This window comes from Dromiciops gliroides, chromosome 3, assembly GCF_019393635.1.
Source record: "Dromiciops gliroides isolate mDroGli1 chromosome 3, mDroGli1.pri, whole genome shotgun sequence".
Taxonomy (NCBI): Eukaryota; Metazoa; Chordata; class Mammalia; order Microbiotheria; family Microbiotheriidae; genus Dromiciops; species Dromiciops gliroides.
This window is the reverse complement of record NC_057863.1, coordinates 228086202-228107849: the sequence shown is the minus strand read 5'-3', so window position 1 is coordinate 228107849 and position 21648 is coordinate 228086202. Positions and strand designations below refer to the sequence as shown.

The window sequence follows — 21648 nt, the reverse complement described above, 5'->3', positions numbered from 1 at the left end:
CAGAATTTTTCTTCTGACAATAGGGTAATTATGAAATTTATTTAAGGCTATTTTACTAAAACTGTTTTGTTTTTGTTTTTCTTATTGTCAGGTAATTGAAGATAGAAAACTGGCCTAAAAGCAAAATCCAGAGAAAATTGGGAACTTGCCTGCATTTGCCCCAGAGTAAGTGAAAGTACATATAAAATGGAATTCTTTTTACCTAATTAATATCCTGTCAGTGTCTGCAGATTTTTGGTCTTTTAAAAATAAATATTAACTGTATTGGCTTTATGTACTGGAAACTATGAAGATTACTCAAAATTTCTTGGATGAGTTTGGCTGATTGAAAACAAACAAAAAATAACATAAAATATCATATATCTCCATTAGTTCTTCACAATAAACTCCTTTTATCAGCTCCTAAATACCAGTGTAAAAATGAAGAAAGGCGGTAGTTGAAAAAATAAAGTATGTATTTCATTTGAACTATTAAAAAATGAGCTTTCCCCATATAGATGATAGGTACTTCTCTTTTCAGATGGCTCATAATAACTTTATTTCAATTTTTACTTGTCTTTGAATCATATTTGAACTTTTTCTCAGGTTCAGTGGGTGGGGTGGACTTTTTCAGTTCAGAAATATTATGTTAAATATTTTTAGAGTATAGAACCTTACTTAAATTAACTCCTATCTTGGGAAAGCAATAGACAAAAATTGCAGGAAGGGTTTCTTCTGAGGATTAGCAATAGCATCTTGTTTCTCAGTATGTGTGTATGTATATACACACACATATACAGATATATATCTATGTATTTGTGTGTATATATGTATATATATTATATATATGTACACATAAACATAAGGAAGATAAGCATTCTGGGAACAATGAATTTAGCAGTGCTCATAGGAAGCTAGTAATGAGTAAGTGACTTTTTAGTCCAGAAAAGAGAACTCTAGCTATAGTTGAAGGTTAATGAACAAGTGTCGGAAAGGTAGTATTGAATGTCGTGCTAATGACTTTATTTTTTATTTTATTGTCAATGAAAGTTTTTAAGTCAATGAAAGTTAAGTTGAATTGAGGAGTGATGTGAAAATTGTGTTTTAGGAAAGTTAATTTGGCAATCATTTGCAGGATCAGTTGGAAGGCTGAATCTAGGAAGAGAAAACAGCTAGCTACCTAGCTGCTCCCTCAGGTAGTAGAAGGTAGCTGTCAAAGAAAGGAGTAAATTGAGACATGAAATGTTTGTTTTAGAAGTAAAAAGATCCAAATGAAACAAGGCCGAATCCCTGTTCTGAGGAATTGTTAAGATGGAACGTAAAATCCATTTGTAAGTGTAGAAATATAAATACTTAGACAAAAAATGGGGTATACATTAAAGGGTAGCCTAGATTAGTACTATATAGAGGTTGCCAGAGTAAGCATATTTTATCCCATTAGGATAATTTTTATATTATATATGTGTATATATACACATATATTTTCCCTTCAGTATTGCTATTATACACACTCATCATTCAATTGAATGAGATTGTTGATAAATGTGAAATATGATTGCTAAGTTCCAGACAATTAGATATAAGCACTGATTGCTTTTGCTTTGTATCCACGTTAGCGTTGGTGTTTAAGAAAGGCGTTTACTCCACTCTAATACTCCTACTGCAGAAGACCAGTCAGTAGTCTAAAATTGAACTGAAGAAAAAGCAAAAATTTCCATTTATATAACAGAACCAAAAAGTAGAGGCTAAATCCAACCTGAGTAAATTCAACTAATAGCCCTTACCCATATCATCCTTTCCAAAGGTAATTGGAGCATTTACGCATAGAGGACTGAATGATGGCCCTATGAGTTCTTGAGAAGATGGTTTAGATTTGATTCTGATACTACTTCTGTTGTAGTATGTGACTTGAGCAAACCTGTTGAGAGGAGGCAATTCCCTCTGGTCAAACAGATAAAACAACCAAATTCTATCTGAGAACTAACAACTTCCAAATAATGATATTGATCAAAAAATCAAAGGACTGAAGACAAACTTACAATATTTGTCTCAAGAGAAATGCTTATGCTTCCAGGGATTCCAGTTTTATGACAGAGTGTAAGTAGATTCAAGTTAATGAGGCACTCTTCAATGGGATAATAAGAAATCTCTTGAGGTCTTGTCAGCTTTCAGGGTGATTAAAGTAATACCTAGGAATCTATCAGGTACTCAGACAATTTTACTGCCCTCTGTAACTCAGCAAAGAATCATCTTTGCTCTGGTTATAAATCCAGTGACTTTTTTAAAAAAGAGGCACAGTCATTTTAACACTTGCTTGATTCAGCTGCTTATAAATGATGAAGTGTTCTCATTTTGACCAATGACTTTATTTTCTTGACATTAAAAAGAAGGGCTTGAGACAGACTAGATTCAAAGAATTGTACCATTGGAAAGAGCCACCTTGTCAAACCTGGAGCCAGTACACAGATTCCATTTATAATATTCTTGACAAGTACATTTGGGTTCAAAAACTCAATTATTCAAGGAAATGGTGGGGGAGGTGTGGTTTGACAATAATTCATATGGGGAAAAAAAGATCTAAGAGTAGTAAATGCCTGCAGTCTCAGTATGAATCAACAGTGTGATGTGGCAATCCCAAGAAGTGAATGTATTCTTAGGCTGTATTGTTAAAAGTATGATATGCATGCAATTCAACCAGTGATGATACATGCCTCTGAGTCATGGAACACTATATTCTCCAAAGAATCAGAATTGTGTATAGAATGATAACCTGATATGGGTATAAGTTGATCGCAACTTATTACCAGTGGTGACTTGTGCTCAAGGAATAGCCAAAACGTATATTTCAGGAATTTTTTTTTGTTGGAAAAAGAAGTGTGTAGGTCATAGAATGAGAGTGACATAATGCTATAAATGGAAAGTCAGAGAACTGCACTAATATCTCCAGAATGTTAAAAGACCAAGGAGAAAACTGCCATCACATTGGAAAAGTCTCTGGAGATTTTCTGGGAGGGCATAACGAGGATAATATAAAATGAAGAAGTGCGTCTAGATGTGATTTACACCACTGGAAGGAGTTAGCTACACCTTTTACATTGTGAGTTCTTTAAAGGGTATAGCATCCCAGATAAACTATTGTTGCAGTGATGAATTAATTGGTCAGACTATTCTGGGAAAGAATTTGGATCAAAGCTAGAAAAGGCACCGTTCTGTGTCTATACTTTGTTGTTCAGTCATACAGTCATATGCAACTCTTTGTAACACCATGGACCATAGCATGCCAGGCCCTTCTGTCCTCCACCATCTCCCAAAGTCTGTCCAAGCTCACGTTTGTTGCATCCATGATACTATCTGTCTCATCCTCTGCTATCCCCTTCTCCTTTTGTCTTCAGTCTTTCCCAACATCAGGGTCTTTTCCAGTCAGTCCCATCTTCTCATTCATTATATGACTGAAGTATGTAAGCTTCAGCTTCAGTATTGCCCTTCAGCTAAATAGTCTGAATCCTACACTTTGACCCAGCCTTAGACCATTACTAGGTACCCACCCCAAGAAGGTCAGATACAGAATGTCAGAATATTCAAAGCCTCCTATTTTGTGGCACCAAAAACAAAAAATTGTAAACAGTATGTGCCTGTCATTTAGAGAATGACAATACAAATGATGGTACAGGAATTTATTATTATTATTATTTATTTTTATTATTATACATTATTACACTCACTTTTACAAAACTTAAAGACATTAGAATTCAGACCAATTAATTGATGTAATTCAGACCGAATTCAGATGACAGAAAAGCATACTTTTCAGTTTTCTCTCCGTAGAGAGGTGGTAGAGTTGGGTGAAGAGTGAGGTATATGTTATCAGAGATGGCCAGCACGTCAGCAAGTTTTGTTTAATTGTACTCCTTTGTTGTAGGAGAGGGTTCTATGGGGACATATGTATGTATGTAATATCACAAAGCAACAATAAAATATTTTTAAAGTACATTTTCCAAAGTGAGAACTATCCTCTAATCAGACCACAGTTTGGGAGGATCATTGAGAAATTAGACTCCACAGAGCTGGGTAACCAGGGTGATTAAGACTACTTGGCTAGAGATCACACCAAATGGATTGGTTGAAGGAATTGGAGTTCTTGAGCCTGAAAAAGAGAAGACTTAGTGAGGGCCACCAGATAGTTGTGTTCGACACTATTTGAAGGGATTCTATCCAGAAGAAGGATTCAGTTTGTTCTATTTAACCCCAGAGAGCAGAGCTAGGAACAGAGGTCAGGTTAGGCTTTGACTTGATCCAAGGAAAGACTTCCTAAAATTAGAGCTTCCCAAAAGTGAAATGGGGAATGGGTAGTGGTTTACCATTTATTGAAGGTCTTCAAGCATGGGCTTGATATGCACTTGTCTGTAATCTTGTAGAGGGAATTCCTGTTCTGTTTTCACTAAGTTGACCTCTGAAGTCTTTTATAGCTTTGAGATTCCGTAATTCCCTGTTTGTCCAGCCTCTGCATAAAAGCCTCCACTGATTGGGAAATTACTATTCCCTGAAGCAGGCGGTTCCATTTTTGGACAGCTTGACTTGTTAGGAAGTTTCTCCTTATGTTGAGCCAAAATCAATCTTCCTGTAATTTCAATCCATTGGTCTGAGATATTAGACCAAGAGAAACAAATCTGATCCTTCTTTTACATGACAACCTTTCAAATATTTGAAGACTTCTCCCCCACAAAGTCTTTTCTTCTCCTTGGTAAATATTCTCAGTTCCTTTAAATGTCATTCTATTGCAAGATTCTGGGTTCCTTATCTGTCCTGATGACTTTTATTCTTTTTTTTTTACTTTTATTCTTTAACAAAATTGCTCTCAGTTCTCAGAGTACTCCCCCCTCCCACTCTCCCCTATTTAAAAAAATTAAAACCATATTATACAATGACCGTTTCTGTCAACATATATATCTCATTGTGAACCCACAGCATAACTTTTTATTTAGTGGAGGCAGTGGTAGGTTAAAAACCTCAACTTCTAGTCAAGAAGACAAATTCAGACTTACCCCTGATCCAGTAAGGAATACACACACATACACACACACACACACACACACTCCCCTAGACACTGAATAGTTAAGTGACTCTGGTCCCCGTCTTATGTGGGGGTTGGAGTCAATAACCTCTAAGATCTTTTCCAGTTCTAACTCTATGATCTTACAGTTTGATGACACTCTGGAAGTTATTGGCCTTGGTGTCATCCTTTCTAGGATGCAGAGCCACAAATGAGACATGATAGTTCAAACATACCCTTCCCAAGAAATTATATAATGGAATTATCATCTAGCTTACTCTGGTCTCTCCACATCTATTAATGTTGCCTAAGATCAAAGCAGCTTTTTTGGTTGTCACATCACTCCGGCTGAGTCATAGTGAGCTTACAGGAAAACACCAAGGTCTTTTCACTTTAGCATCCCACTACAGTCTGCATGTGGCATAGCCACAATATATTTATTTTAATCTTTCTGTTTTCTTATCTTTTTTCATTACAAATTGAGAGAGTTCTCAATAATCTCTTTGTGGGTCCATGGTAAAGCAGTGACTTCGAGTTAAAAATGTGCTTATTTACTTTCTTTAATGACAGATCTGACCTTTTTGGCTTTTTATAAGTGAAAACATAATATTTAGCATGTACCAGATTTTCAGTATACTTTGTGACAGGAGTTCTTAATCTTGAGTCCAAGGATAAGTTTCAGGGGATCTTCCCTTGGATGAGAAAAAAAATCATATCTTTTCACTAAAGAAAGGGAAATTTAGCATTTTCTTCAATTATATTAAAACTCTATCCTTTAAATTGATAGATATTTACCAGACTACCAAGGCCAGGGGTTTGGGGGGTAGGGGGGCAGGGAGAGGTGGGGATGATAACATATAAAAACAGTTAAGAACTCTATAGGCATATATCACATCATGTTGTCTAACCAACATCATTTTTGCTTTAGAGTTTGGCACCTACTGTGTGCCAGGTGTTATGCTTAAGTGCCTTACAAATTTCCACTCATTTGGTAATAGTACAGCAGTCCTCAAATTTTTTTTGTCTCAAGATCCTTTTATATTCGTAAAGACCCCAAAGAACTTGTTTGTATTGGGTTATATCTGTTGATAAAATAAAAACTGATAGTCTTAAAATATTAAGTCATGTAAAATAATAAATATATTATGTGGTAAAAATCAACATATTTTTATGAAAAATAACTATTTCTTAAAACAAATAAAATAGAATATTGACATTTTTTATGTATTTTAAAAATATCTCTAATGTCTGGCTTAATTGAAAGTAGCTGGATTCTCATAAATGCAGTCATTCCGTTGTGATACGTTGTTTTGATTAAAGTATATTAAAAAACCCAGCCTCACACAGATAATGTTGTTGGAAAAAGAAAGAGTATTAAATAGGCAAATAATAAAATTAGTGCTAATATAAAAATAATCTTGACCTCTTAGATCCCCTGAAAAGGTGTTGGGGACTACCATGCTTTGAGAACCACTGCTCTAATATATTACTTTAAAAAAAAAACCTCAAGTTAAATTGCTTGAAATCTTGGTCTGCAGTGGTTCTAGGTGGTGTCAAGCTCAAAAGGCTGTCAGAACACTTGGGAGGACTCTTCCCTTTCTTGATTGGTGGGAAATGTTGAGTCCAACTAATCAGAAAACGGTAGCTATACTTGAGTGGGGCAACTACAGTGAATCAAAAGTATTTCACCAAAGAAGAAAGTAAACCCCCCCCCATTAGTTTCCATTTCTTTGCTTCGACAAAAATTTTTACTATACACACACATCTCTTTTTGAAATATGAGTCCTTTTTACCTTTCTTTAATCTCTGAGAAATAGGTCTAGAATTGTAGTGTAGTCACAGGGTATGTAGTTTAGTTATTCTTTGGTTTTACTTTCTGAATGCTTTCCAGAAGGGCATGGACCAATCCACAGTATTACCAATGATGTATTGACATGCTGGTACTCCCAAAGCCCCTTGAATTATTGTTTTCTGGTTTTGTCATCTTTACCTATCTGATGTATGTGAAATAGAGCTTCAGAGTTTTGTTGTGGGTTTTGTGTGTGTGTGTGTGTGTGTATGTGTTTGTGTTTTGTGGGGGGACAATAAGGGTTAAGTGACTTGCTCGGGGTTTCACAGCTAGTAAGTGTCAAGTGTCTGAGGCTGGATTTGAACTCAGGTCCTCCTTAATTCAGGGCTGGTACTTTATCCACTTTGCCCCTTTCAGAATCATTTTAATTTGCATTTCTCTTATCTTAGGTGATTTGGATCATTTAAAAAATATTTTTGTTTATTAGCTTGCTTTTCTTCTTTAAAAATTGCTTATTTCACTGTTGTGAAGAGCAATTTGGAACTATGCCCAAAGAGCTATATAAAACTTTGAATACCCTTTGATCCAGCAATACCATTGCTAGGTTTATATCCCAAAGACATCCCCCAAAAGAGGACAAGACCTATTTTTACAAAAATATTTATAGTAGCTCTTTTTGTAGTGGCTAAGAAATGGAAATCAAAGGAATGCCCATCAGTTGGGGAATAGCTAAAGAAGGTGAGTGGTATATGATTGTGATTTAATATTATTGTGCTATGAAAAGTGACAAACAGGACGATTTCAGAAAGTCCTGGAAAGACTTATATGAACTGATGTATAGTGAAGTGAAGTGAGCAGAACCAGGAAAACATGCACTGTCCATCTCCAAAGCAAGGACTGATATTAATTGAACACAGACTGAAGCTGAAGCAAGCTATTTTTCTTTCAACTTTTTTCTTTTATTCAAGTTTTCTTACACAAAAGGACTAATAAGGTTGTTTTACATAATTGCACATTTATAACCTATATTAGATTGCTTACTGCCTCAGGGAGGGGAAAAGGGAAGGGAGAAGGGAAGGGGAGGGGAGGAAGGTAATGAGAGAGAGAATTTGGACCTCAAAATTTTAAATGAAAATGTTTATTATAATTTTTTAAAAGAAAGAAAAACAAAAAATAGAATTGCTTATTTCTACCTTGTGATCATTTATCTATATGGGAATGGCTTTTGTTCTTAAATATTTGAATCAATTCTGTATATATCTTGACTCTCAGAGAAAGTGGCTACAAGGTTTCAGCTCTTCCCAATTAATTGTTTTCCTCTGATTTTTTTGTTTGTTTGATTTTGGTACATCCTAATCATAAGAACAGGAGGTTAAGCTGCACACCTTCCTTTCTCATGTTTTTCCTAGCATTTTCCTTTATTTTCCTTCCTTTTCTATAATCACCAAATCTGAGCAGAATTACCCCCAGGCTGTGTCTTATTTAATTCCCTATATAACCCTTGAAGACATCAGGATTTTAAATAGACACCTTTTTCTTTTCTTCTAATTAGAATTGTATTACTTCATCATTTTTAACACCTTTCCATTGCTAAAATGCATTGACCTGTCTTAATTTTTCTTGACTCTTGCCCTCACAATTCAGAATTTTACCTCACCTTTGATCTTTCTATTTGGAATATTTGGAAGTCCTCTCTTCCATTAAAAATCATTTCTTTCCATGAAAGATTAAACCCAGTCTTGCAAGATAAGTTATTCTTGGTTTTAAATCTGCATTTCTTGCCTTGGGAATATTGTATTCCTAGATTTTTTCCTCTTTTTTTTTTTTTTTGGCATAGTTGTTGCCATCTTATGTGATTCTGACTGTAGTCCCTTGGGACTTGAATTATTTCTGGCTTCTTGTAGTATTTTTTTTTTTTGACATTGCAGCTCTGGATTTTGGCTGTGACATCCTTGGGAATTTTAATTCGGGAGTTTCAGGAAGTGACTGATGAATTCTTTTTCTTTTCTCTCTTTATTTCCATTAAATATGAAATATACTAGAGTAAAACAGTTTTCATTTATTTTTTCCTGAAATATGGTATCTAGGCTTTTTGGGGGGTGAGGGGACAATAATTTTTAGGAAGTCATGATCTCCTTTACTGGTTTTCCACCGTAGTTGTTTTTGATAGTAGATACATTGCATTTCCTTCAATTTCTGTTTTTCAGTATTTTAGTTTTCTAGTATCTATTGTTTCAAAGAAATTTTGAGTTTTGTTTGGTCTGTCCCAATTTCCTGAGGGCCATTTCTTGAATAAAGTTTTCTTCCTCCTAATATAAACTATTTTTTCTCCTTCAAAATCTTTCTTTCCAAGGTTTTGTTTAATTTGTAATTTTTTTTAATCTGTCATTTCATTTCTTCCAGGTACTCTCTAATTCCTTGTGACCAAGCTATTTTTTTTTTTTTTTTACCGTAAGGATTAGCTTGTAGTAATTGTGGGGTTTCTACTCTGAGTTTGCTTCTTGGGCTTCTTTTGACCCATAACATTTCTTCATGGTGTTCAATGTCTTCTTTACTCATATTTTCAACCTCAGTTGTTCCAGGGCCCCTTGCCACCCTTGGGTTTCCGTAGATGACCTTCACCTCCTTTGATTGATATTTCTGTGCTCACAGCCTTGACAGGCTAAAAGTCCCTGGTGCCTGGTCCCTGATCTTGGCTCTCCAATGAGTTCCCACATACCTAGATGTTATCCTGGGCTGGGGGTTGCTTAGTGACTTCATTTTCCTTTTAAACTTCCCCAGGCCTGGTTCTGCTATAGTCTTCTGGTGCCCTTTTGGCTTCCTCGGTCTCAATACTACTTTAGGCTTTCTCCCCATTTACTTGACATTATGCTGGTTTACTGAGAGCATGCTTCTTCCACTCTTTTTTTTTTTTTTTAATAAATCTCTTCCTGGTATATGCCATGATTTTGTTTGTTTGGGGAAAAGGGAGATGCTTTCTTTTCTTTTTTTTTTTTGCAGGGCAATGAGGGTTAAGTGACTTGCTCAGGGTCACACACTGCTAGTAAGTGTCAAATATCTGAGACCAGATTTGAACTCAGGTTCTCCTGAATCCAGGGCCAGTGCTTTATCCACTGTGCTACCTAGCTGCCCCCTCTTCCACGCTTTTTTTTTTTTTTTTTTTGGTGAGGCAATTGGGGTTAAGTGACTTGCCCAGGGTCACACAACTAGTAAGTATTAAGTGTCTGAGGCAGGATTTGAACTGAGGTCCTCCTCAATCCAGGACCAGTGCTCTATCCATTGCGCCACCTAGCTTCCCCCTCTTCCACTCTTAATAAGCATCTGCCAGCCTTTGTGTATGGGCCTGAGCTGGAAGAAAAATCTTAATTGATATTCCTCTTTGTTTTCACTTTTCAGCCAATTGATGTTTTCTCATATTCAATTGTAATTTCGTTCAGTTCAATTACATTCAACATATTCTTCCTAAGTATAGAAAAAAGCATTATGCTAAATGTTAGGGAAATATAAAGATTAATACAGAAGTGTCTGCCTTCACACAGTTTAACTCGTGCTAGGAGATAGAAAACAGAACAAGCAAGCAGAGGAAAGGTAGTAACAAAATTCCTCACAAGGCCTGAAGAAGGAAGGAAGGAAGGCTTATTTTCAACTGAATAAGGATCCAGGAAAGGTCTAATGGAAGCAGGTGGCATTTATTCTGAATCTTGAGGGATGATACTGTGTTCATGTAACTTAATGTTCATGTAACTTAAACTTCAAGATCTTTCTCTAGAAAAGATGAATGAGACAGATCCTAGCTCTACGAGTGGTGTGTGTATTTATGTGTGGGAGAGACAGACAGACAGACACAGACACACACACACACACACACACACAGGAGACAGAGATTATTTCAAGCATAAAAAGCTATTTTCACTATATGCTGAATTTAATCATTTTGTACCCATCCTTGGACCTCCAGGGTTTTCCTTTCATATCATGCAGTCAGTTACCATAAACATCTGCTTCTTTAGGAACTTCCATTCTTCCCAGACTGGTTTTTAGATTCATTCCTCCCACATCTTTGTCCCTTACACTTTTGAACAATTGCATTACTCAGAAAGTAGTCTTAATGTCCAAGGGCAAAAGATAGAGATTCTTACATCCCTGCCATGTATTATCTGTGTGCCTTTGGATTAGTCTTTTAAGCTCAGTTAACCTAATCTGTAAATAAAGGGTTTTAGATTTGATGAAATCTCTCAGCTCTAAAAATCTTATTTCTCTGTGTCTTCTTCCAAAAGATTGCCCATCTACTTGGCAACCAACCAAGGCTATATGACCATACTATTATTCATACTATATACCTGTTTTTGTGTAATCAGAATGTTGAATAAAGTTTTATTTAAGTTTTTAAAATGTCCCTTGTTTTAATATTTCTATAGAAACTGCATTTTCTAATAATTTAGAATAGCAGTTCCATTTAGTAAATATTGAGCACTTATGTTGAGTTCTATTAGATCTTGGAGGAAACAGATAACTAAGGCATAGTTATTACGGTGGGAACTGGTACTGTCTACAGAGATAAAATAAATATAGAAATATATGTGTGCATGTATATGTATGTGTATTTCCTTTATTTGGTATAGGGTCTCCTAAGTATATAAAGTAGATATAAACAGAATGTTATGGAAAACCAAGGAGAGAAAGATCATCTACGAGCAAAGGGGATCAGGGTGGTTTCATAAGCAAGTTGACATTGATCTAGGTCTGAAAGGTTAAATAAGGTTTTCAGCAGGCAGTTGGAATTGGGAAAGAAGGACAATTTCAGGAATGGGTATGGGCATGTGAAGGTTATAGAGGGAAGAAAGTATTGGGCTTATCAGGGAATCAAGAACATATAGTTCAGTGTGTTCAAGCGTGGAGTATTTGGGTGGGAGTAGTATGAAATGAATTTGAAAGCCCCGGCCCTGGATTCAGGAGTACCTGAGTTCAAATCCGGCCTCAGACACTTGACATTTACTAGCTGTGTGACCCTAGGCAAGTCACTTAACCCTCATTGCCCCACCCCCCAAAATATGAAATGAGTTTGGAAAGGTGGGATTATACCATATATGGATGTTGAACGCTAGACAAAGAAGTTCATCCACTGTAGTGAGCCATTGAAACAAAGGTGTAATGCTACTGAATCTGGGCATAAAGAAGATTAATCTGGCAGTGGTATGAAGGACAGTGAGAGGGGGCTGAAGATAACATTGGAAAGTCCAGGGATCTGATAATTCAGTTACTAATGAATGGCTCCATTGGCGTGCTTAGTCTACTGGCTATATTATTCTCAACAAGAACGTTTTAAAAACAAGATTAAAGTGCTCTTTAAAGGGTTTTAAAACTCTTGTCATGCATTTATAAAACCAATTTTATATATGAGAGAAGTAATGGCGACTTGGATATGTCATTATGCCAACTTTACTGTGACATCTATGCCATAGATAGACTCTTGTTCATGACTCTTGGCAAACCTACCCTGTGTGACTTTACAAGATTTCATAGCTTAGATATATTTATCATTAATTAGCTATTTACCAATAATTAGCAGATTTCCTAGAAAATAAATATATTACTGGGAAAGAAATATTTAGTAAGATGAATTGGTATAAAATTTCCGGACTAAAAAGTGAAATATAAATGTTGCCAAATGAACACCACACAGTGATAGCTGAAACGTAAACAGTGTATTTTTGGTTTACTCTTAATCTAGCAGATGGTCTTCTTTAGAAAGAATTCTAAGATTCTCATCTGGTTAGGATTGGAATCCCACAACATAAACCTATTCTTAAGACCAGTGAGAATTAGATTGAAATCAATCCTTTTTAGTGCTGGACCTTTTTAGAAATTGAATATAAACATTATATTTTGGGTTTGGTCTGAGGAGAGGAATGATAAAGTTTTAAAGAGGTACAGTTTCATGTGTGTGTACTAAAGATACTGTGACAAATAAAATATTTTAAATAACTTAATACATCTGTATTTGTTAATTTTATTTTTCTGTTTTATATATGTGTGTGTGTGTGTGTGTGTGTGTGTATGCCCTTGTATGGATGAATGGATGGATAGATGGATGGATGTGTCCATCCATTCATTTCTCCATCCATCTTCCCTTGTAGAATATAAGCTTTCAAAAAAATTTTTTTAAAAAGGATATAAGCTTTCAAGTAGGGATTAGTTCATTCATTTTACTTGTAACCCCATCCCACTTAATCAATAGCTGATTGATTGATAAAATAATTATGCTACTCCATCCTACTCACTGCCAGTATTTAACAGTATGCTTCCTTTCTTCACAGGCTGTCTTCTGCCATCACTCAGTTTGGGCTAAAATGTAAGGAAAATGAGGGGATACTTAGATTTCTGGTATTTACCCTTTTTTAGTCCTCTCACATTGCCCAAGATTTGGGGACTGAGGGTACTGGACTTAGCTTCAGGAAATCTAGGGGTTACACTCAGGTGATAATACTTATACTATGACCGCTACAGGTTACGACTTCTTTGGTCCCATAACTTTCTTCATCTGTAAAATGGGAATAATAATACTTAGATAATAATAATACTTAGAATTGTTGTGAGTAAAGTATTTTACAAATCTTACAAGCACTATATAAAATTGAGTGGCTTTTTAAAAAATTGACTTGTGATTTATTTCACCACCTATTCTGCAGCTGATAGTCATAGGGATTTGTTTGGGGCACTGAGAAGTTAATTGACTTGCCCAGGCTCACACCCTATGTCAGAAATGGGACTTGAACTACAGATTCCTGCCTGAGCCAACTAGATATCCATTATACATCAAACTGACTCTATAAATGAATTATTATTATTGCATCTTAAATTATGCCTCTGGGTGAAAATGTACATAAGAAACAGACCTGCGTGAAAGAGATTAGGGTTCTAAAAGAGTTCATAGAAAGAAGTAAAAGCTTATATTCACTTGAAGTATCTGGGAATGGCTCAGTTCAGAGAGCATCAGAGTGGGAATATTTTACCAATAGGTAGGAAAATTTGGCCAGCCTTGCCAGTACTTGTACATGTCTACCACACTGCAAGGATGCATGGTAATGTTTCCCCCCAGTCCTTTCCAAGTCCTCTGGCCTACCGTCACTACATTTTATGGAACTCTAGCAATCAGGACAGTATGAATCCCTGCATTTATGGTACAGTCATCCATGCTCACTCACCTACCATGGATGCCATCCCTGATGGGCTTCTTATCATCATTCCACTCTCTTGTAGAACAGACACATATTGTGGCTACATCTCAGAGGAGAGGAGAGGGAACCCATATGTACCTTACTGAAGACATAGGTGATGCTTTCCTGAGGGTGCCTGGCTTGTGGAAATAGGAGGAGTTCATATGTATGCAAGTCATGAAATCACGTGAAAACCATTTAGGTGGTTTGGTAAAGGCTGACAGCCTCATTCTATTCCCTTTCCTAATGGCAACCTCCCCAGCAAATAGCCTCTTGTTGTCACAGGTCTCTTCTCTCATAAGGTCTTATGTTCTGTGGTCTGAAGTCTTCTCTTTCTCTCTTTCTCTTCTCCACCTGAATTTGTCTTTTTTTTCTCCCAGGGCAATGAGGGTTAAGTGACTTGCCCAGGGTCACACAGCTAGTAAGTGCCAAGTATCTGAGGTCAAATCTGAACTCAGGTTCTCCTGAATCCAGGGCCGGTGCTTTATCCACTGCGCCACATAGCTACCCCCCTGAATTTGTCTTAAAATTTTTGTCTGGGGAATCCTGCTTGGTGGTGACAGCATTGTGAGTTTTAGTTCTTGGAGGAAGCCCAGTACTCCTGCCTACTTCCTTCTTGTAAGACCATATGATAGAAGGGTTGAATCATATCAGCTATCATGTAGAGTTTTGGAGAAAGGTTTCTTTGTAAGATGATCAAAGATTCCATAAAAACGACATGAGGTAATAAGAAATACATGTTACATAGAGAACTACTTCCATACCTGGACCTGTATATGCTGTCTCCTGCTAAAAACATGTAAAGCATCCCTGTAAATGAAGAGTTTAGAACAACAGCCTTTAGGATTCACTATAAAATTCTACAAGAACCTTCCTCCTCCTCCCTCTCTTACCTTCTGTTTTTCTGCCAAGTGAAAAATATAAAGACAGTGGTAACAAGGAAAATATCTATTCTTATTGTGTTGCTTAAGCAACAAATAAAACAAAGTAGTCTCTGAGTGGGCCATTTTCTCCTGGGTTTTTTGTTTGTAAAGTTCACTTTAGATTTGGTGGAGAAATTATCAATGATTTTATTACTATTGTATATTTACAGAATGATAATTTTCAGAGTACTCTCGAATGTTATATAATTTGAATCACAATAGTCTTGAAGTAGGTTAGGTGTGTATTATACTCTGCATTTTATGGGTAAAAATTAAGTAATAAAACATAGTTGGTGGTAGAGTGAGAACTAGAACCCAGGTTTTCTGATTTAGTCAAGGACTGATTGGAAGATATGAAAATCCTAGGAGGATCTCAGTATGCTACATATACTTAAAAAAACACACTAAAAACAATTCAGTATTAGGGATAGGGACTAGACATATGATTTCATTAGTACAGGGAATGCCCAAGTGATTAAACTCCATTTAGTAAGTAGTAAAATGATACCTTTTCTACAACTTAATGGCCATAGAAAGTTGGCCAGAATACCTATAGAGGTTAAGTTGATTTTTGTCCAGCATCATCCAGACAGCATGTGTCAGAGATGGTATTTGAACTTGAGTCTTAGCCCACTTCTCTACCCCAATACATTCCATTGCCAAATATTTAGTGTGATGAGGCATATTTTTATTGTGGAAGGATTCTTAAAATTTTCTCAAATTTAATACATGTAGCTTAGCCACCTTCCTTAAAATTGCTGTTCTCCATTCAGACCTGAGCTGAGTTAGTGTGATATTTCAATGCTTCATTCTAAGGCAATACTGTGTTTATTGATATTCTTATGTAGAACAAAAGCAAATGAATGAAAAATAGATTTATTTGACACTTAGGCATAAAGTGATATTTCTTTGATTATCTCTTTATAATTCAACCATTAGCTTAACATTTTCTTTGTTAGGATACAAAGGATATTTAAACATTAAATCTTTCAAGCCAAATAAGTCTTAATAAGTTAGCTACTTTAGGTATTAAATACATCAAGGAGAAATAAGTTAATCAAAACAATTTGAAGCTAATTATGATTTCCACATCTACATAGTAATTTACTTTTCCTTTGAAGTGATCTGTAAAGACTGTGAGGTTATTTTTAAAAATGTACATATGCATTCTAATGTATTCTTTCAAAACACTTGCCTAAAGTCATGTGTTGCTCTTCATGTAAAAAAAAAAAACGAAGCATTTTTATGATGAATAAAGTAGAGTGCGTTTAATTTTTCCCTAGTGTCACTGATTAATTTAAAGTACTATGATGGTTTCTTTAAATTTGTTTCATTTTTAGTTAATTTAAGTTTTTTTTTCTCTTTATCTTTATGGTCTCCATTTTTAGAGGGTTTTGAGAATGATGAAAGACAAAGTTTTGGGTTGTCTTTTTTTTTTTTACCACCCTTTAATATTTTTGAAAATTTCTATTCTGATGTCTCATCATTGCTGGGTTATAACCCTGGATTCTTGGTGGCTATGTCTGTTCTATCAATCAGGAAACACTTTCTATATAGACCTTGGAAATGATTGTGTCTTCTATCTAGGGATTGGCCTTGATGTAAAAAGTCTCATTATCGGAAGGCTGGCAACTAGAATGTGTGTATACATATATATACACACACATATATTTGTGTATATGTTTCTGCATATGAATGCATATATATGTGCATATGCAGAGGTAGTTGGTGGTATGGTAGGTAGCATAGATATATATGTGATGTATATGTATGGTTGTATATGTATATATGCAGAGGCAGCTGGTAGAGTGTTAGGTAGAGTGTTGAGACCAGAGTCAGAAAGACCTGAGTTCAAATCTGGCCTAGGTTACTTACTAGCTGTGTTACTCAGGACAAGTTACTTAACCTCTGCCTCAGTTTCCTCAAACATAAAATAGAGATAATACCAGTATCTACCTTGCTCGGTTGTGAAGATGAAATGAGATAATATTTGTGCATAGCATAATTCCTGGAACATAGTATGTGCTATAGAAATGATTACATTGTGTGTGTGTGTGTGTGTGTACACCATGCAGTGTTTGATTTGTTTTCTCTTACATTTTGCATCAAAGCACCAGAATTTTAGGCATGGATGTGTTTCTTCCACTGTTCCTTCATATTTTTATTTGCATAAAATATTGCCACTGAATAATAGCAGTTCTTTACCTTCGTCAAAGAATTGATGTGGAGAATTCATATTATACCAAAATATACAAATAGGGAACAAGTGGGTTTATGAGTTTTAGAAACTCCAGAATTTAGTCCTAGTTAATTATATAACAACAGTAATAATAATAATAATAGTAATTATTATTATTATTATAGACTTCTGGGACTATGGATAGGAAAGACTGAAATGTCCCAATTGGCTATGAAATTTCTCATCTTGACTCAATGGCATTCTTCCTAATCTGTGCTTTTATATGATATTGCAACGATATGTCTTTAGTCTAAAGATACTCTTTATCTCGTCAGTATTCAGTAAAATTTGTGAACAGTAAATAATTGACATTTACCTAGTTCTTGACAGTATTATCTCATTTGAGCTTTACAACAACCCTATAAGGAATGTGGGAGAATAGGGACAGGGACTGGACCTATGATTTTACTGGAAATGGGAGCTCCCAGGTGAGGGCATTCCCTCTACCAGTGTAGGGGAACATCTTCACTGAAAATTAATAACCTTAGTTGTTGCCTCAAGAAACAAGAGGTTAAGTGGCTTGACTGGTGTCACACAGATAGTATCAGATGTGCCACTTGGACCTGAGTCTTCTTGACTGGCAAGACCAATTCTTTTCAGGAGTGAAATAAGACAGTGGGTTTGGAGTTTGAGGCCATTAGATTGAATCCTGGCTCTGCTATTTACCACCTATGTGACCTTGGGTAAGTCATTTCGTATTTTTGACTCTTAGTGTTCTCTTCTGTCTAACATGGCAGTTAAACTAGATAACCTCAGAATTCTTTTAATCTCCAAGTCTATTATTGCATGGATTCACAACTCCAATGGGCTCTTGATGGGCGTTGTAGGAATGCCAACCTACATGTAAAATTTATTCAATGCCATGAATAAATTAGGACATTATAACTTTACAACTGTGGCCAAACCAACTTTTGCAAAACTGCCAGGGAAGCCCGTGCCTTATTACAGACCAGAGAGGAGTTTTGAAAATGGACACTAAATTATTGAAAAGTACCCAAGTTCTCTCATTAATTTATCAGGATTCCAAAAATGACACTCAAGAAGGGGCTTAGAGTGGAGAGGAGAGTGTCTATAAAAAAGTGGTGTCTTCTTTCTAAGTGTGCATTCTGGCCATACTGACAAGCAAGACTGTACTTCAGGTGAATCCCATAGCAAATATTTCAGTACCCCATTGGGTCTAATATTTACTAATACAAAATATGCATATTTGAGGCAGGAAATAGCAATGATAATTCTGAGGAGGGGCTTTGATGTGGAGGTAGAATTAGGGCACTGCTCAACCATTTGTACTTTCCTATGTTGAATTCAGCTTTGTTTGGTGGAGCTAAAGCACTTAAAAGCCTGCATCTTTTACTGGAGCAGTATAGGCATATTCCAAGAATATACTGACTTAACTGAATACCTCTATTGAGAATTAACTTATCAGCTAATTTTATTGCCAAAGATCAATCCATCATCAATGAGCACTTTTGAATGAATGAAAATAAAGTTTACTGTGTGCAAAGCACTATGCTAAATGGTTTGGTTTTTTTTTTTGGTGAGGCAGTTGGGGTTAAGTGACTTGTCCAGGGTCACACAGCTAGTAAGTGTCAAGTGTCTGAGGTCAGATTTGAACTCAGGTCCTCCTGAATCCAGGGCCGGTGCTCTATCCACTGTGCCACCTAGCTGCCCCGCACTATGCTAAATGTTAAGGATACAACAGAAAAGCAACAATAGTCTCTGCTTTCAAGGAAGTTACATCCAGTGAGGCTGATGACTGCGCAACTCTGCCTTTCTTAAATCCAACTCAGGTACAAGTCAAGCTTCAGTCTTTGGTCCTCTTTGAAAACAAAGGACGAACAACATTCCAGTGGGGGAAGGGGGTGGAGACACACAATAGGAGGTTTCAGCTGCGATTTAGATGGAAAGGGTGTAGTGGCCAAGCAGATGGTAATACTCCCCTTCTTTCATTTTTAATTTTTTTGGTGTGGGTAAAATCAGAACTGTTTCTGATTTTGAAGCATTTGACAGTGCCAAGGGCTTTTGTGTCAAGAACTTTATTTTCTCTGTCTTCAGTAGCTGTGCCTGCTGGGAAGGTAGTGCCTGCACCTGCCGCTTCAGTTGTCAGGTTCTGTTTCCATAGGGATGATTTCCCCAGATGAGGACTTCCGGGGCTGGTCTGGAAGCAAGACCAGTGCTCTGGGGGATGGAGGGGAGTCCTGTCGTTCCCAAGGCTCTTGGGTTTAACTCCTCTTGGGTGAAAGTTGGTCAGTGATTGGTGGTAATTTACCATTTAAATAATGAAGATAACTCATTATTTATTTGTAACACATTTATTATTCTATTATTTAAAGCTAGGTGGATAGAGTATTGAAAACAGTGTCAAGAAGACCTTAGTTCAAATCCTGCCTCAGATATTTTATTAGCTATCTGATTCAAAGCAAATCACATAATCTTGTTATTTCTCAGTTTCCTCATCAGTAAAATGGCAATAATGATAGCATCTACTTCCTGGTGTTGTTGTGAGAATCAAATGAGGTAACATTATGAAAGGTACTTTGCAAACCTTTAAAGCGCTATCTAAATGCTAGCTGCTATTATAACTGCCCACATTTCTATCACACACGCTGTTTATGAGGTGCTCTCCTTTGTGAAACAAATATAGTATAGTAGAACATCAGCTCTAAGAGGGCTATAAGAGGATCTTTGTTCAAAACAGTGAAAAAGCTTTAATGAGTTTATTAGCTGTTGAGAAAATAGGAAGATCGTAAATTAATATGTGTGTTTAAATGTTAAATTATATTAAAGTAATGATAATGTTAAAACCTTTATTTGTAGTCTAGTGTGTATATATATACACATATATACACCTACACACACATATATACATACATACATACACACACATATGCCCTATTCTTATGAATAGATTCCAGCTTTGTCCCATGAATACAGTCAGCTAAAGCAGATTTATATTGATTTGCCTGGAGAAATCCAGTGATGCCAGAGTGGTTTCAGGCAAATGGAAAGACAATTCTCTTAGCATAGCATCTTAACCCAGTTCCATAGATTGGTCTTTATATCTTGCTGTGACTAGTAATTGAAAACAATGGATACGCCTACTTTCCCCCAAAGACTTCATTTTGTAAAATATTTTCACAATTGCAAATTCATACTTTTTCTTTTAGTTAACTGTAAAGTATTTGTATCTCTCTTTTTTTAAACTTTTGCAACAGAATCACTTTGTGTAGTTTCTAGCCCTTATAGTAAATAAGTATTCTTTGTTCCAAGATGTTAAAATTTTTCTTTATGGCAGGAAAAGTACTGCCATTTTCCTATTTATTGATTTGCTAGATTTGCCTAGATTTGTGTAGTCAGTTTCAAATATGCCTCGGGTTTTTATTGTTATGTTTAGTTTAAACACATCAGTAATATTCCAACAAATTTCCCAAAAAAATCCCCTTGCACCATAACACCTTTCACCACCACCCCCAATTTAAGCAAAACTACTTAGTACATAAATGATACGCCTATTTTAAACTTCATTTTGATGCAAATCTGTTTTTAATGCTATTTTTGTGTGTGCAAACATGTATTTGTGTATATACATGTATGTTATTTCATTATTAATGTTTACCATGTCTATATATATAGCAGAATGGGTTAGAGAAAGGATGGTAGGTATATTATATATACACCCTGTATTGGTCTTAATATAAGCTGCACTTTTCCCCAAATCTAGCTCACATAAAACTTTAGCATAGTGTATATTCAGTGTTATTTTTTCATTTTATATCTATAAATATTTTTATTTCTCTACCTGACTCATTTTAAGGGTTTGGCCAATATTTGGAACAATATGATATATGCAAACTATGTATTTAATATAAAATATACTCTCAAAGCTGCTTTCTGAGACTTTGAGAAAAAAAATTGAAAATTAAGAAGTATTTGGAAAGAATCATTTTTCTTTTTGACCCTGGATGTCTTTTATTTCCATCCATTCCTGTAGAGTGTGAGACTAATAATCTTAGAGTTAGGGGGCAGCTAGGTGGCGCAGGGGATAAAGCACCAGCCCTGGATTCAGGAAGACCCGAGTTCAAATCCGACCTCAGACACTTGACACTTACTAGCTGTGTGATCCTGGGCAAGTCACTTAACCCTCATTGCCCGGCGAAATAACCAAAAACAACAAATAATCTTAGAATTAGAGCATCCCCAAAAGTGAGAATTGGAAAGGACCTTACAGAGCATCTAATAAAATAATAACATTTTACAGACGAGGAAAACGAGACTCTAAAAGGTTAAGGAATTTGTTCCACGTCACAGAACTAGTTGGTGACAGGATTTACTAGGTTCCAAATGGTGTCTAGAGTTGTGTCTTCTCTCTTGCAGAGTAGTTTGTCCCTCTCCTCTTTCCAAATTTTCTACTTCCCCCAACATGCCCCATCACTGTTTTCCTTTAAAAAAAC

General features: G+C 35.9%; 1 protein-coding gene across 4 annotated transcripts in view; it reads left to right on the top strand.

Annotated features, from left to right (window-relative positions):
- The window catches only part of TBL1X (transducin beta like 1 X-linked), a 379125-nt gene that overhangs the window by 121293 nt on the left and 236184 nt on the right, over window positions 1-21648 (top strand). For all 4 annotated transcript variants that reach the window (XM_043992597.1, XM_043992599.1, XM_043992596.1 and 1 more), the window contains one exon: window positions 92-165. The gene's annotated coding sequence lies outside the window, so the exon portion shown is untranslated. The remainder of the gene's footprint in view (window positions 1-91; window positions 166-21648) is intronic.